Source organism: Adiantum capillus-veneris, chromosome 4, assembly GCF_014529385.1.
Source record: "Adiantum capillus-veneris isolate H3 chromosome 4, ASM1452938v2, whole genome shotgun sequence".
Lineage (NCBI taxonomy): Eukaryota > Viridiplantae > Streptophyta > Polypodiopsida > Polypodiales > Pteridaceae > Adiantum > Adiantum capillus-veneris.
In genome coordinates, this window is record NC_140934.1 from 173,429,664 (window position 1) to 173,442,040 (window position 12,377).

Here is a 12,377-nt window from a genome sequence, read left to right on the forward strand (position 1 = left end):
TTACAAATTAGGGTATTAGAGTACCTCTTGTATTATGTGGTAGTTTGGTGTGACCAGCAAAATGCGTTGTCATCGGATTCCATGAATGTGTGTGAGCTACAGCTAGTGGCTACAATTGATGGATATTAAGTTTCTTTGAAACATTTTTTATTGTTTTATTGTTTTATTGATCTCGCTTTGATGTTAGTTCACATGCTACTTTTGAGAGTATGCCAAAATCAGCATAGTTGAAAAACCTTTGGCATTGCTCTACTATGCATGCACCCCTCCCTCACGTGAGCATAAGAGGGCATAGTTGTTTGTGCAAGTTCCCGATAGTTATGCCTTATGTGACCACCACCTAAGCTTAAGGAGACTCATGGCCTTCAGCTAGTTGTTCTGGATGCCATGCTACACCTGCCCCCTTTTTTGTCATCGCACATATAACTTTCCCTTTCGAAGAATGTACCATTTTCTTGGTATCTAATGCTCCCACACCAAGTCTTCATTGAAAAAAAAATGTTTGAACTTGTTTCATTCAACATAGTTTCAACTTGATTAGTAATGTGCCATTTGTAACGAGAGCCTAATTTGGTCAAATTGATTTCCAACTCTGTGATTGATAGCTATAAATTAGGTTGCAAAATAGATCGAGCATCCATTTTTTATTGCCATGGGCTTGATAGCCTTTTAGATTAGGGCACTTCATTTTTTAGTTTTTTTGTTATGTTTGGCTAGAGCAACAGATGCTCTGTTAAGGTCAATGGATTTTTCCACTTTCCTTTTGGATTTGGGTACTTAAAGGTTGGGAAAATTTCCTCTTCAGCTTGTGTCATGAGAAAGTCCACTGAGGGCACTAGAGAGCTGGCCAAGTCCAATTTCTTTCTTTTATCCTTGTCTTCTAATACATTTGCAAGCTGCATCACATCCTCTAATGGTTCTTGATGGCTGATTTGAGTGCTCTTGACAAATTCCCCTTCACTTTTAGAATCTGAGAGTGCTCTAGCTTGGTCAGTAGGGCTCTCAGGGGATCCTAGTTCTTCTGTACATCCTTGATGGGGATATGTACCCCTTGTGTTTTCCCTAAAGCATTGTTATTTACGGCCTGGGTGGGATTGTCAGTAATAGAGAAAGGTTCAAAAACATCTTCTCACAAAACATCAAAATAATTTTTGGTTTTGCCTTGGCCTCCTCCTGTAGTTTTTGTTTGCATTTCTTCTATTGACTTGCTGGAACTACCTTTGAGTGTTTTTCTTGGGCTCTCTTCCTATAGGGTTTTGTTGTTTTTCTTGATGGAGAATAGGGCATTCCTTGATAAGATGCCCCTGCTGATAGAAATGAAAACAAGAATTTGGCAAATTTCTATACATAATTGTTTGCTCATGTAGAAGGTTACCTGCACAGCCCTTGATGGGCACCTTGAGTTTCGGGGCTTTATTCAGATCCACTTCTATCAAGAGTTGGGGGTCCCATTTGGGGTTGATCCCTCCTCTGGCTATTTGCATCAACATTTTCCCTACAACCCCTCCTATGTTTCTGATCCAAGGGTAATATTGAACAGGTAGGTCGGGGAAATTTACGCATACACGGGCCTTAGAAGGTTTTTCACCCGTTGGGTTAAACCCTTTGTACCATTCAAATAATGAGATAGGGGTATTTTTAAAAAACCACTACCCCTCAGTACTGTAGAGCACTATTGGCATTGTAACAAAAAAAATGTAATAGTTATTGGGTAGGTATGTTGGATGTGTCGAGGGAAGAGATTCCTATCTTCCCAATTAGTGGAAACCCAAATTTTCAATGCTTCCAGAGATGGTCAAGGTCCATGGAAAGCCCTATAACAACTCTATCAGGGAGTTGGTTAAACCATGCATGTTTGCTTATGGTTACTGAATCTACAATTTCATAGTTAATTTGGGCGTCTTCATAGTTTGGTGGGTGAGTAGCTTCTTGAGATTATATATTCTAGTTAGAGCTAGACTCTAGTGTGACACTCCTTGAAATGAGGTGGAGGAGAGGTTTGGGGATTAATGTTGAAATGCCCTATAACCTGCATAGTTTCCTCCTAGGGAGATCCCTCACGCAAGTTCCACTGATTATGTTGAAACAATGGGTCAATGCACTAGTGATAGGAAGATCAAGACTAACAAAATTGCTTTCGTGAAAATTCTTCATCAACGGTGATAAAGCTATAATAAATACAATATTATTGAAGTCCTAGTGTGCATTTCTAGCGACATGGCATGGCATTAAAATTCTTTTGGAACACTACAAACAATAAGATGTCTTGGAATATCTCTACAAACATTGCATTGTGTGCACAATCTTCACATCACTTGTGTCCCCATAAGCTTTAAACATGAAAAGATTCATTTGAAAGGACACAATTGGCTGTGAAATATTTTGACCCATGTCAATGTCTTACATAATGCCATATGCCTTCAATATGCAAGCATATGTGATTGGTGGAGAGAAGTCCTCACCTCACATTCTCCCAAAACAACCTTGAGCTTCTTGGCCCTACCTTGTGGACATATTTTGCAATCAATGCACTCCAAGAGGTTATATTCCACAAAGAAACTCATTAAGCATATTTATGCTTGTGGAAAATCAACACATTTGGCGTAAATATCAACCAAAGTACTATGGAACATGACCCCTAAAGATTGTAGCCCTAAACTCCACGACACCTCTTGTGGAGTCTGGTATTTAATATTTGTTATTGCTTATTGGTGCCAAAAATTGGGAGCCCCTCTTTACACTTAGTTCCACTTTAGTCTTTGTGTGGTGGCTACTACTTATTGCATGACCCTCTTCAGGGTGAGTTCTCACTAATTATTTGCAAGCGACCCATAGTGGCTTATTGAAATTATAAACTATAACACTATGCCAGTGGACATATCTTTATACTACTTGAGATTTCAATGGGCTTTAAGGTTACTACAAACCAAAAATGGAATTGGGTTATGGATAAACTTAGCAAAAGATTTGAATCTTAGTAGAATCACCAAACTTCTCTTTCTTCTAGATTATTTGCAACCGACCCATAGTGGCTTATTGAAATTATAAACTATAACACTATGCCATTGGACATATCTTTATACTACTTGAGATTTCAATGGGCTTTAAGGTTACTACAAACCAAAAATGGAATTGGGTTATGGATAAACTTAGCAAAAGATTTGAATCTTAGTAGAATCACCAAACTTCTCTTTCTTCTAGATGTTTTGTTTTAAATCAGCATTCGCTTCCTACTATAGGTTATTATTTGGCGTGCTATATGCCCACAAAATAATAGTTCAATTCCATGCTTAAACTTTGTAGGTAGTTTCAATGAAAATGAAATTCCCATAGTACATAGGTATCTAAGGTTTTACACTCTTTTCAAATTATTATATTGCAAATAATTATGGAATACCATGAGGCGCCTGAACGTACAACAATTGATTTCAACTACAAGTTTATGCTGTGGATGGATTTTCATACCCATTTTTTCCAAGTTTTTGCTTATTTGTCCCCACAGATGTGGTCTAATTTTCAGAAGTTTGACTAGAGCAATGGTGCATCTTATAGGGGATGACATTAGATCGTGCAAACTTTTTGTGTCCTTCATTCGTGGAATCGGATTCCATTGAGATGACACAATTCTCACTTCGGATTTTGTATCGTGCTCCCCTACAAAGGAAGGCAAAGTCCTTATGGTCGTTGGTTTACTCTCCACAAATACTTCCATCTTTGCATCTCTATACAATGATTGTATATCCCTAGGATAGGTATCATGATCCATGTTTGTCCCCAAAATTGGTGTGGACAACAATGTGGCACTTCCATCTTTTTGGATTCTGATTGTATTCCATAGCGATTGTGGCCAAGGCTCTTCCACTTTAGGAATTGGTAGCACCTCGTGAGATTTGGCCTCATCCGTCGTGTTCACAACAACCCTCCTATCCAAAGGTTCTTCCCTTTTCACTATGGTTGTTTTTTTTGTGTTGTTTTCCTTGAGTGCGCTTGCGTTTTTCTTTTCTGGCATGTGCACTACTTGCTCAGGGGTTTTCAATGTTTCTGGCTACATTAGAGCTGGAGAGGTCTCTATGAGCCTTTTACACATTTCCATTTGTTTGGTTTCTATTTCATGGTGCAGATAGGCAAGCAATCTTTGTTCCAATGTTTGATTGCTCTTCAACCTCGCCTTGTAGGCTTGTAACATAGCATCTAAATGCTCGTTCACTTTTTCAACCAAGATTGATCCGCCTGATACAATCTTTGACTCTTTCGCTCCCTTGGTGTTTTCCTTATTCTCTGTTCACATTTGAGCTATTCCTTGGTCTGCTTTAGTTCAATTTCTAAGGCCGTCTTCTCCTTTATTTGCTTTCATCTTGTATCTTTTTTCTTTCCATGATTTTCGTTGAGTCCTCACTGACCCGCTTTCAAACTCGTCTATCACTGACTTATTTTTGGCCGCTTCTTGAGCTTGAACTCTAGTCACCACTTTATAGGAACTAACGGCTCTGACTCGAATAAGGTCAAACAACGTAGAACTCTAGTTACATTCACAATCATTTTCCCATGTTGTTTGGATTCTTAGCACGGTGCAGGAGAAGGTGATCCTTTCCACAACCATCACAGAATCCAAAGATTTTTGTTCGTTGACCCTTGTGTGGACAACCTCGTTTCAGTGGTCACCTCCACATTCATATCATGGAACTTCCGGTTGGGCAGCTAGTGGTGCTCCCATCGGCTGTCCTGTCCTAGGCGGTTAATATCCTCTAGGTTTATAGTTTTGGTTTGCTATGAATATGAGCATATTTTTATCCATCATGAATTGATTTCTAGCTGTTTGACCCACATATGAGAGTTCCGTATCTTCATATGCGCTTGCCCAATATGGACTATCCTCGGTAGCACATGCTACACCCTCAGGTTCTCCACATGGGTTTCTAAAGGCTCCGTGTAATAAATTGTTGGTGGCATCATTGGTTGGCTTATAAGTGGTTCTGTTGGTTGTATGTATTGAACAATAGCTTGAAATTTTCATGAGGCAAAGGCGGCTGTTGGCCCAACACAAGCTACGGTTGTCTCCTCCTTGTGCTGCATTATGGGTCTAATCTGGTACCTCGGAGGTGGTGGTAAATTGTTGCACCACTAGAGGTCCATACGGCCTTTCTCTCACATAATTCTGGTTGTAGAAGCACTCATTTGTATCGTGGTTGGTGTATTTCTGCTTGATGATACACCACTTCAACATTCTTGGAGCATTGACTACTTGTGGTTGTTGCAGTCTCAGATCGGGATTCTGCTTGTATGTTTGGCTCCTTCGTCGGATCACTTCTTTGACCACTTGGTCCACGTGTTGTGTGATTGAAGTAGGAGCGCTACGTTTTTTAGTTGACGTGCTGGCTATAGAAGAGGCACTGATGGTGTTTGTGGCGACGTCCTCTGTTACCTCTCCGTACATCTTGCAATTATCAACTAGATACAACGCTTCCCTCTAGTGACTTGTTCAAATGTGGTGCATGCTTTCAAGTGTAAGTCCTTTTTGAGAGTTTTGTTTCTCAAGCCCTCTATGAAGAGAATTGACAATCGTCTTGTAGTAACTCTCACACTGGACATCTCTCAATGTATTGTTTTAAGAGAAGCAAAGCTTTTTTCGCCTTTTTGTTCTCCTTTTTCTTCAAACCATAGGTATGGAAAACCGTGTTGTGCTTGATCCCTCGTTTGGAGAATTCCTCTGCAAACTCTCCCAAGAGTTGATCAATGTTGTTAACTGAGTCAATGTCAGTTAACAGGAGCTGCTAAAGACCAAAGACATACAGATGCACATCGAGGATCAATATGAAGAAGCAACAAAGATTGGAGTTACACATTTTTCACGTTTTCCCAAAATGGTCACGTATTGTAAATTCCCGATTTATTTCAAGCCATTGTAATATTTCTAATGTGTTACGGGCTCAATGGGAGCTCCAAGCTATAAAGAACACGTCAGTTAGTGTGCCTAGGTAGCAGATTCAGTAAGTGGTGGAGCCCTAAAGGCCTTGGATGCCCGGACATTGCATATTTTCACCCTAGGTATATAAGGCAGTGTGTAAAAGAAATTAGGGTTCTCAAGCTCATTTGTTGAGAGCACTCTTTAGTGAGAGCTCTTGAGGTGTGTGGCTATGGAGTCCTTGAGCTTCTCCTTGCTCAAGTGACTTGATTAACAATAATCAATGATTAATTCTCTTTCACTATGCCTCTCTCATGCTTCTTATGATTGCCTATGATGCTTTGATTAGCTAGATTATAACTAATTAGTGGTTAATCCCTGTCTAATCTTGTGTGATTGCCCTCTCTTGGTGTGCGCGTATGTCGCACGTGTTAATGCAAGGAACTTGCCGATACACCATGTGCGAGCCACAAATGGCTCCAAGAACACAACAAGCCTAAACTAGTAAGCTCAAAGAAGGCGATGGTGTGTCACTCACCGCTCTACGCTTGCTTCGTGGAGGATTTCTCGCAGCGAAGAAGAAGGAGCCACCGCTTCACCGCGCTCAACCACTTCGCCGCCGCCGTGCCGTCGTCGCAATGCTCGATTGCACACACACACTCTCTCTCTCTCTCTCTCACTCATACACACACACACACACAAGGAGATGAAAAAGAAGAAGATGGAGATGGAGCAAGAGCACTCTTCTATTGCACAAATGAGAGAATGAGTGAATTTTAGGTTTAGTTGACTTTTATATGAGCTCGCCACATTCACACTTGGGTGCCCATGCTTAGCCAACTAATCCCTTGAATGTTCCAGTTAGAGTGCGCCTCTCATCGGTGATCACTCTTACCCTTTTCCTATTGGACCAACAAGCCCGGTACCTGACTCTACCAAATAAATAATACAATGTCTACCGTAGGTTACAACGTCCGTCGTAGGTGATAGGGTGTCCGTGAGCCGTGAGGGTTAACATGCTCCCCTTCGTGATGTAGATTCCGTCCTCGGAAGCTATTGAGTTAAAGATCGTTCGTCGAGGTGGAAGAGCATTTGAGATGAATGTCCTTAGCCTTCTTCAGTCACTGCAAAATCAAACAACATTGGCACAGTAATTGCATTCTCATAAGCGATTAAAAAGCATATGCAGTTTTAGGCAGACAAATTGATTGGTAACAGAATTTTAAACAATTTGTCAGCAACAATAAACATTAAATTGCAATATAATCAAATGCATAAACAGATGTAAAGGTAAAAAATTAAACAAGTCTGGGGTTGCTAATTTAACGATCGAAAGGCACTAGAGATCGACTATTAATACCATGGGTAAGCTTCTTAATTTTCTCTGGTCAATTAAGTTGTTTAATCGCGAGAGCCAAGTATTTCATGTTCGACGGCTGACTAGAGGCTATACCTAGAAGACCTTGTAGTTAAACTACGATAAAAGGAATTTCTCATGAAATCATCGCCTGATTGATTACCTTTTCTTTGACCCCCCAAAGTCTTTTCTCAGTGATTCGATTTTGATGTGTGTGCTTATTTTGTATGCGTTGGGTTTTTTGCTTTTCAAGGAAAAGCGCCCACACTGGGAACCTCTAGGGCTCTAGTACCATAGGCAATACATGTGAGTGAAGTACCAAATCAAGCTGAGATTTCTCTTCCAGCTTAAGATTTTACATTGTGGCACTTTGTTTGTTTGTTTGTTTTTTTTTTTTGGGTTCGTTTTCAGCACTTTAATTTTGTAACTTTGGGGGGTCATATAACACTATTACACCTCCCCAGGCTCATCACACTAGTAAACTCCCTTTATAATACTTAAGCTAAAGGTCAATAGGGTCAAGCCCCACTAGAAAGCCCTAGTACATTTCACACAATGCTGCCTAAATCGGATTAAGAACCTAAGTAACCATTGATTATTAGGAAGGCATTCCCCATGGTATTACGAGAAGATCTCTAACACCTAACTTGGTCAAACTAGCTTAGTCGGACTTGCTTGATGTTTAAACCTAGACAAGTGATTATGACAAAAAATGACATTGAATTAAATGTTTGATACTAAACAAATGTGCTGGATATTATGCTACCAATCACAATCAAAGCAGACAATCATAGATGCAAAAAAGATAAGGGGCAATGCTAATGGATAAGAAACACCTGTTTGTGTTGATGGTCGCGCTTGATTTGAAGAGTGAGTCGAGATAAAGATTCCATGAAGATCCAAATCCTAACCAGAGCAACACGTTCCTGTAGACACTATGAAACACAAGAATACCTCTAGGAGGCACATCAGTGGGAAAAAAGAACTTTGATAATCACTCAAATCTAAAATAGAAACACTCTTATCGTAATAATCCTACCTACCCTTCATCACTCAAGTGATGAGGATCAAAGGTGTTTTATGACATAGGTTTCTGTTTCAGTGTACCGGATGTGAATGTGTAGGTTTGAGTCAATGTTTTGACTTTTATTGTGCATACTCGTTTGCTAATTGCTCTTGCTCTTTATTTTTTATTTTTATTTTTATTTTGTGAGTATAAGGCTTTATATGTACATTCCCTAAGATTGGGAGATTGAGAGGTCAGGGAAACAAGGGTAAGAGGGAAATAATTCATAGGCTGACGTGAATGAAGATTTCCCCCCTTCCTTGGGTAGATCATATCATTTGAAATGTGCTTGTCACCCTTTGAAACCAATTGTTCCAGTTGGTAATAGGTGAGGATTTTTGCTAGTAGTTTTCTTATACCTTAGGTGCCTCATCGAGTTGCAAGGGTGGTAAGGTACTCTCCCAAGATCGAACTTGAAGTGGTTCATCAGGTGATTCTTGAACACTGGGAGGTGTGGATTCCTTTGTAGCTTTATGGAGGTCCACAATTCTAGGTGGAGGTTGTGGAGAAGCTTTTACCTCTATGGATGCATTACATGAGGAGCTAGAAGCTTCATGGGACTCCGCCCTTCCTGAGCTAGGTGGAACAAGTTGTTCTTTCTTCTGTACCCAAACTAGCTCTGAACGGGTGTGTAGCATTTTGTGATTTTTTTCTTTCCGCGATTGTCGATTCGTTTTGGAGCTACGGGATTGGGCTCACATGGGTCAGGTGACAAGTAAGAACACAATCTACGTTTTGGTACCCAGATTTGATCATTTCCTTGACAGTAGCCTTGGGCTTCCAATAGTCGTTTATGAATCCATCGCAATATTTTCTTACTTTTCTTGGAGCGAGTGGTACGTTTCTTACAAGGCTTCTGCTTTTTAGCATCAGCCATGGTCGCTAAAGAAGCTTTAGGGACCCACTTGTATGTTTTCTTTGTTATATTAGGATGAGTCTTGTCAGAAGCGATATGCATTGCTTGTAGCATATTTAAGGCTACGAGCATTTCATCCCCCTCAGGTGTTACCCAGGTCATCCCCCTGTTTTCCCAAGTGTCTATGGTTGCTGCTAGGTGGACCCGATCCACATTGTCCGACTCAGTCATCCCAGGTAGTACATCCATATACGGAGAATCTTCCCCAACATCAGTGTCCGCTTTACACGTGTAACAATACTGCAATGGGGCCGAGTGAACTGTGGTGTCAGATCTATGATCAATTATAAACTCGTTTCCTAGAGGTGCTCGACCCTTCACAAGATCCACTCGAATGACAGAATCTTGGAACTGCAGGTAGACATGGTTCTTAGACCAGTCATGCAACATTTTTGCTTCCCTCATGAAAGGACGTCCTAAGATCATCTCTGATGCCATAGTGTGTTTGGAGAAATCCATAAAAATAAAGGTAACTCTTATTTATGTCCTAAAACCTTGATCTTGAGATCTTCTAGCATCCCAATAGGTTTAACAATAGACCCATTGGCCATCTTCACTACTATAGTTGTGGTCGCAAGGTGAGGTCTTCCCATAGTTTCCCAGCAATTTTTAGTCACAATGCTAACCCCAGCGCCACCATCAAGGATTCCCTTCACAGTTAATCCCTTAGTAGTGATTGGTATGGTCGCATTGGATTCATCACCCTCAAAGTATTGTCCCAACTTGTTAATAGGTATTTCTATAACAAGGTTCTCATCTAGGTTGGGTTGTGGATCTAAGTGTTCCTCCTCTATTGGCATCTCTCTAGCTCCATCCATCTGTGAAAATTGTGGTAGCCCAAACTTGGCTCGAGCTATCGGGATTAGGCATTGGGAAACCCTCCATGACGCTATGTTCGCGTCTTGGTTTGTACTACCTTGGGTCCCCACCGAGGGTCCAGAACCTAAAGTAGGTGGATATTGAGAACTCGCGTAAGTCGAAATTCTCTCTAGTTGCTCTGTCTCTAGCACACGACCAGAGCATAGATGCATGTGCCTTTGGCACCCTACAAACGTCGGCGAATAACCTCGAAGGTTAACCGCTTACCTTTTTTAAGCGTTCGTTTTCACTCATGTTTTTTACGTTTTTAATGTTTTTTTAATAAAAAAATTAATGTTTGATTTTTTTGATTAAAGTGTGTGATAGCTCGAAATGAGCGTATCACTTAGAGGGTCGCTGTGTGCTTTACATCACAATTTCGGGCATCTGAAGTTTCGTTGGTCCTCAAAAAATCGATTTTTAGCTACGTGTGAAGCTAAAATTCGTTTTTTTAAAAGGCGACTGAGGCCTAGGCCTGAGCGTGAGCTTGGGCTTGGGTCTGGGAGGTATTCCCGATCCCAATCCTACCTTTATTTTTTTAATTTTTAAAAAAAAGGATAAGGTCGCCGTGGCCTGCGCGAGAGTGCACACACACACACACACACACACACACACACACACACACACACACACACACACACACACACACACTATCTACCTACTTCTAACTAATACACCTACTGTTACACACTAACACACTCTATTAACTCTCACAGATCTACTTCCTACTTACTGTACACAGAAAACTAACAACCTTAGTACATAGAGAATAAGCACAGTACCTTTGAAAACTCCATTAACAAAGAAAATTAACAACCTTAATACACAGAGAATAAACACATTACCTTTGAAAACTCCATTAAATTAGCAAGGGGTTAGTGTGAAATTAGAGTGTGTAAACACACAATTGGCAAGATATGGTGACAAATTAGAGAATTATGAACACATTGCTTCATGCACACACATCCAAAATCCACAAAAACATAAACACACGAGTGAAATTAGTAAGGAAACACATCCGATTGTCCCACAATTACACTAGCGTAGGTCATCGTCCCCGATAGCGACGCCAAATGTTGGGGGTTCCATCGTTGCAATAGCTCCACTGACCAACAAAATTATCAATCCGGAGGGATGAGCCACTTGGCTAGGGCATGGAAACACTCACACGATTAGTGAGCTAATAATGGCAACACGAATGGTTGACTCTACAAGGTGAGCTTCTCGGCCTATGGAGGAGCTAAGCCACAATGATGGGAAATCTCCACATCCACTTCTCTTCACCTCTAATCAACCCAATCACACACACTAATGATTGCAAGACGCACACAACACTAATCCTATCATGCAACACACTAATCGCAAGCGCACACACATAGATCTATCGAGCACCACACTCCAATCAAACCTACATGCACACACAACCAAGTGTTAACCCTCACGGCTCATGGACACCCTATCACCTACGACGGACATTGCAATCTACGGCGGACATTGTATTATTTATTTGGTAGAGTCAAGTACTGGGCTTATCGGTCCAATAGGAAAAGGGTAAGAGTGATCGCCGACGAGAGGTGCACTCTAACTGGAACATTCAAGGGATTAGTTGGCTAAGCATGGGCGTCCAAGTGTGAATGGGGCGAGCTCATATAAAAGTCAACTAAACCTAAAATTCACTCATTCTCTCATTTGTGCAATAGAAGAGTGCTCTTGCTCCATGTCCATCTTCTTCTTCTTCATCTCCTTGTGTGTGTGTGTGTGTGTATGCGTGAGAGAGAGAGAGAGAGAGAGTGTGTACGATCGAGCATTGCGACAACGGCACGGCGGCGGCGAAGCGATTGAGCGCGGCGAAGCGGAGGCTCCTTCTTCTTCGCGGCGAGGAATCCTCCACGAAGCAAGCGTAGAGCGGTGAGTGACACACCATCGCCTTCTTTGAGCTTACTAGTTTAGACTTGTTGTGTGCTTGTAGCCATTTGTGGCTCGCACACGGTGTATCAGCAAGTTCCTTGCATTGACACGTGCGAAATACGCGCACATTTTTGGTGCCGTTGTCGCGGATTGCCATACACTAAGCTTGAATGGCACTCCAAACAATTTTGAACTCTTACAATGAAGCAGGCTATAGTGATCACCCTAGGAAGGGGGGAGCTGCAAATCCATCAAGCTTAGCTTATGTACTAGGAAATGCTACACCAATTAGAAGCCCTAGAGCCTTTAACCAACAGACCCCTTCAAGGCAGAAACCATTGAAAGATCATATGGTTGTTGGAAGTTTCCA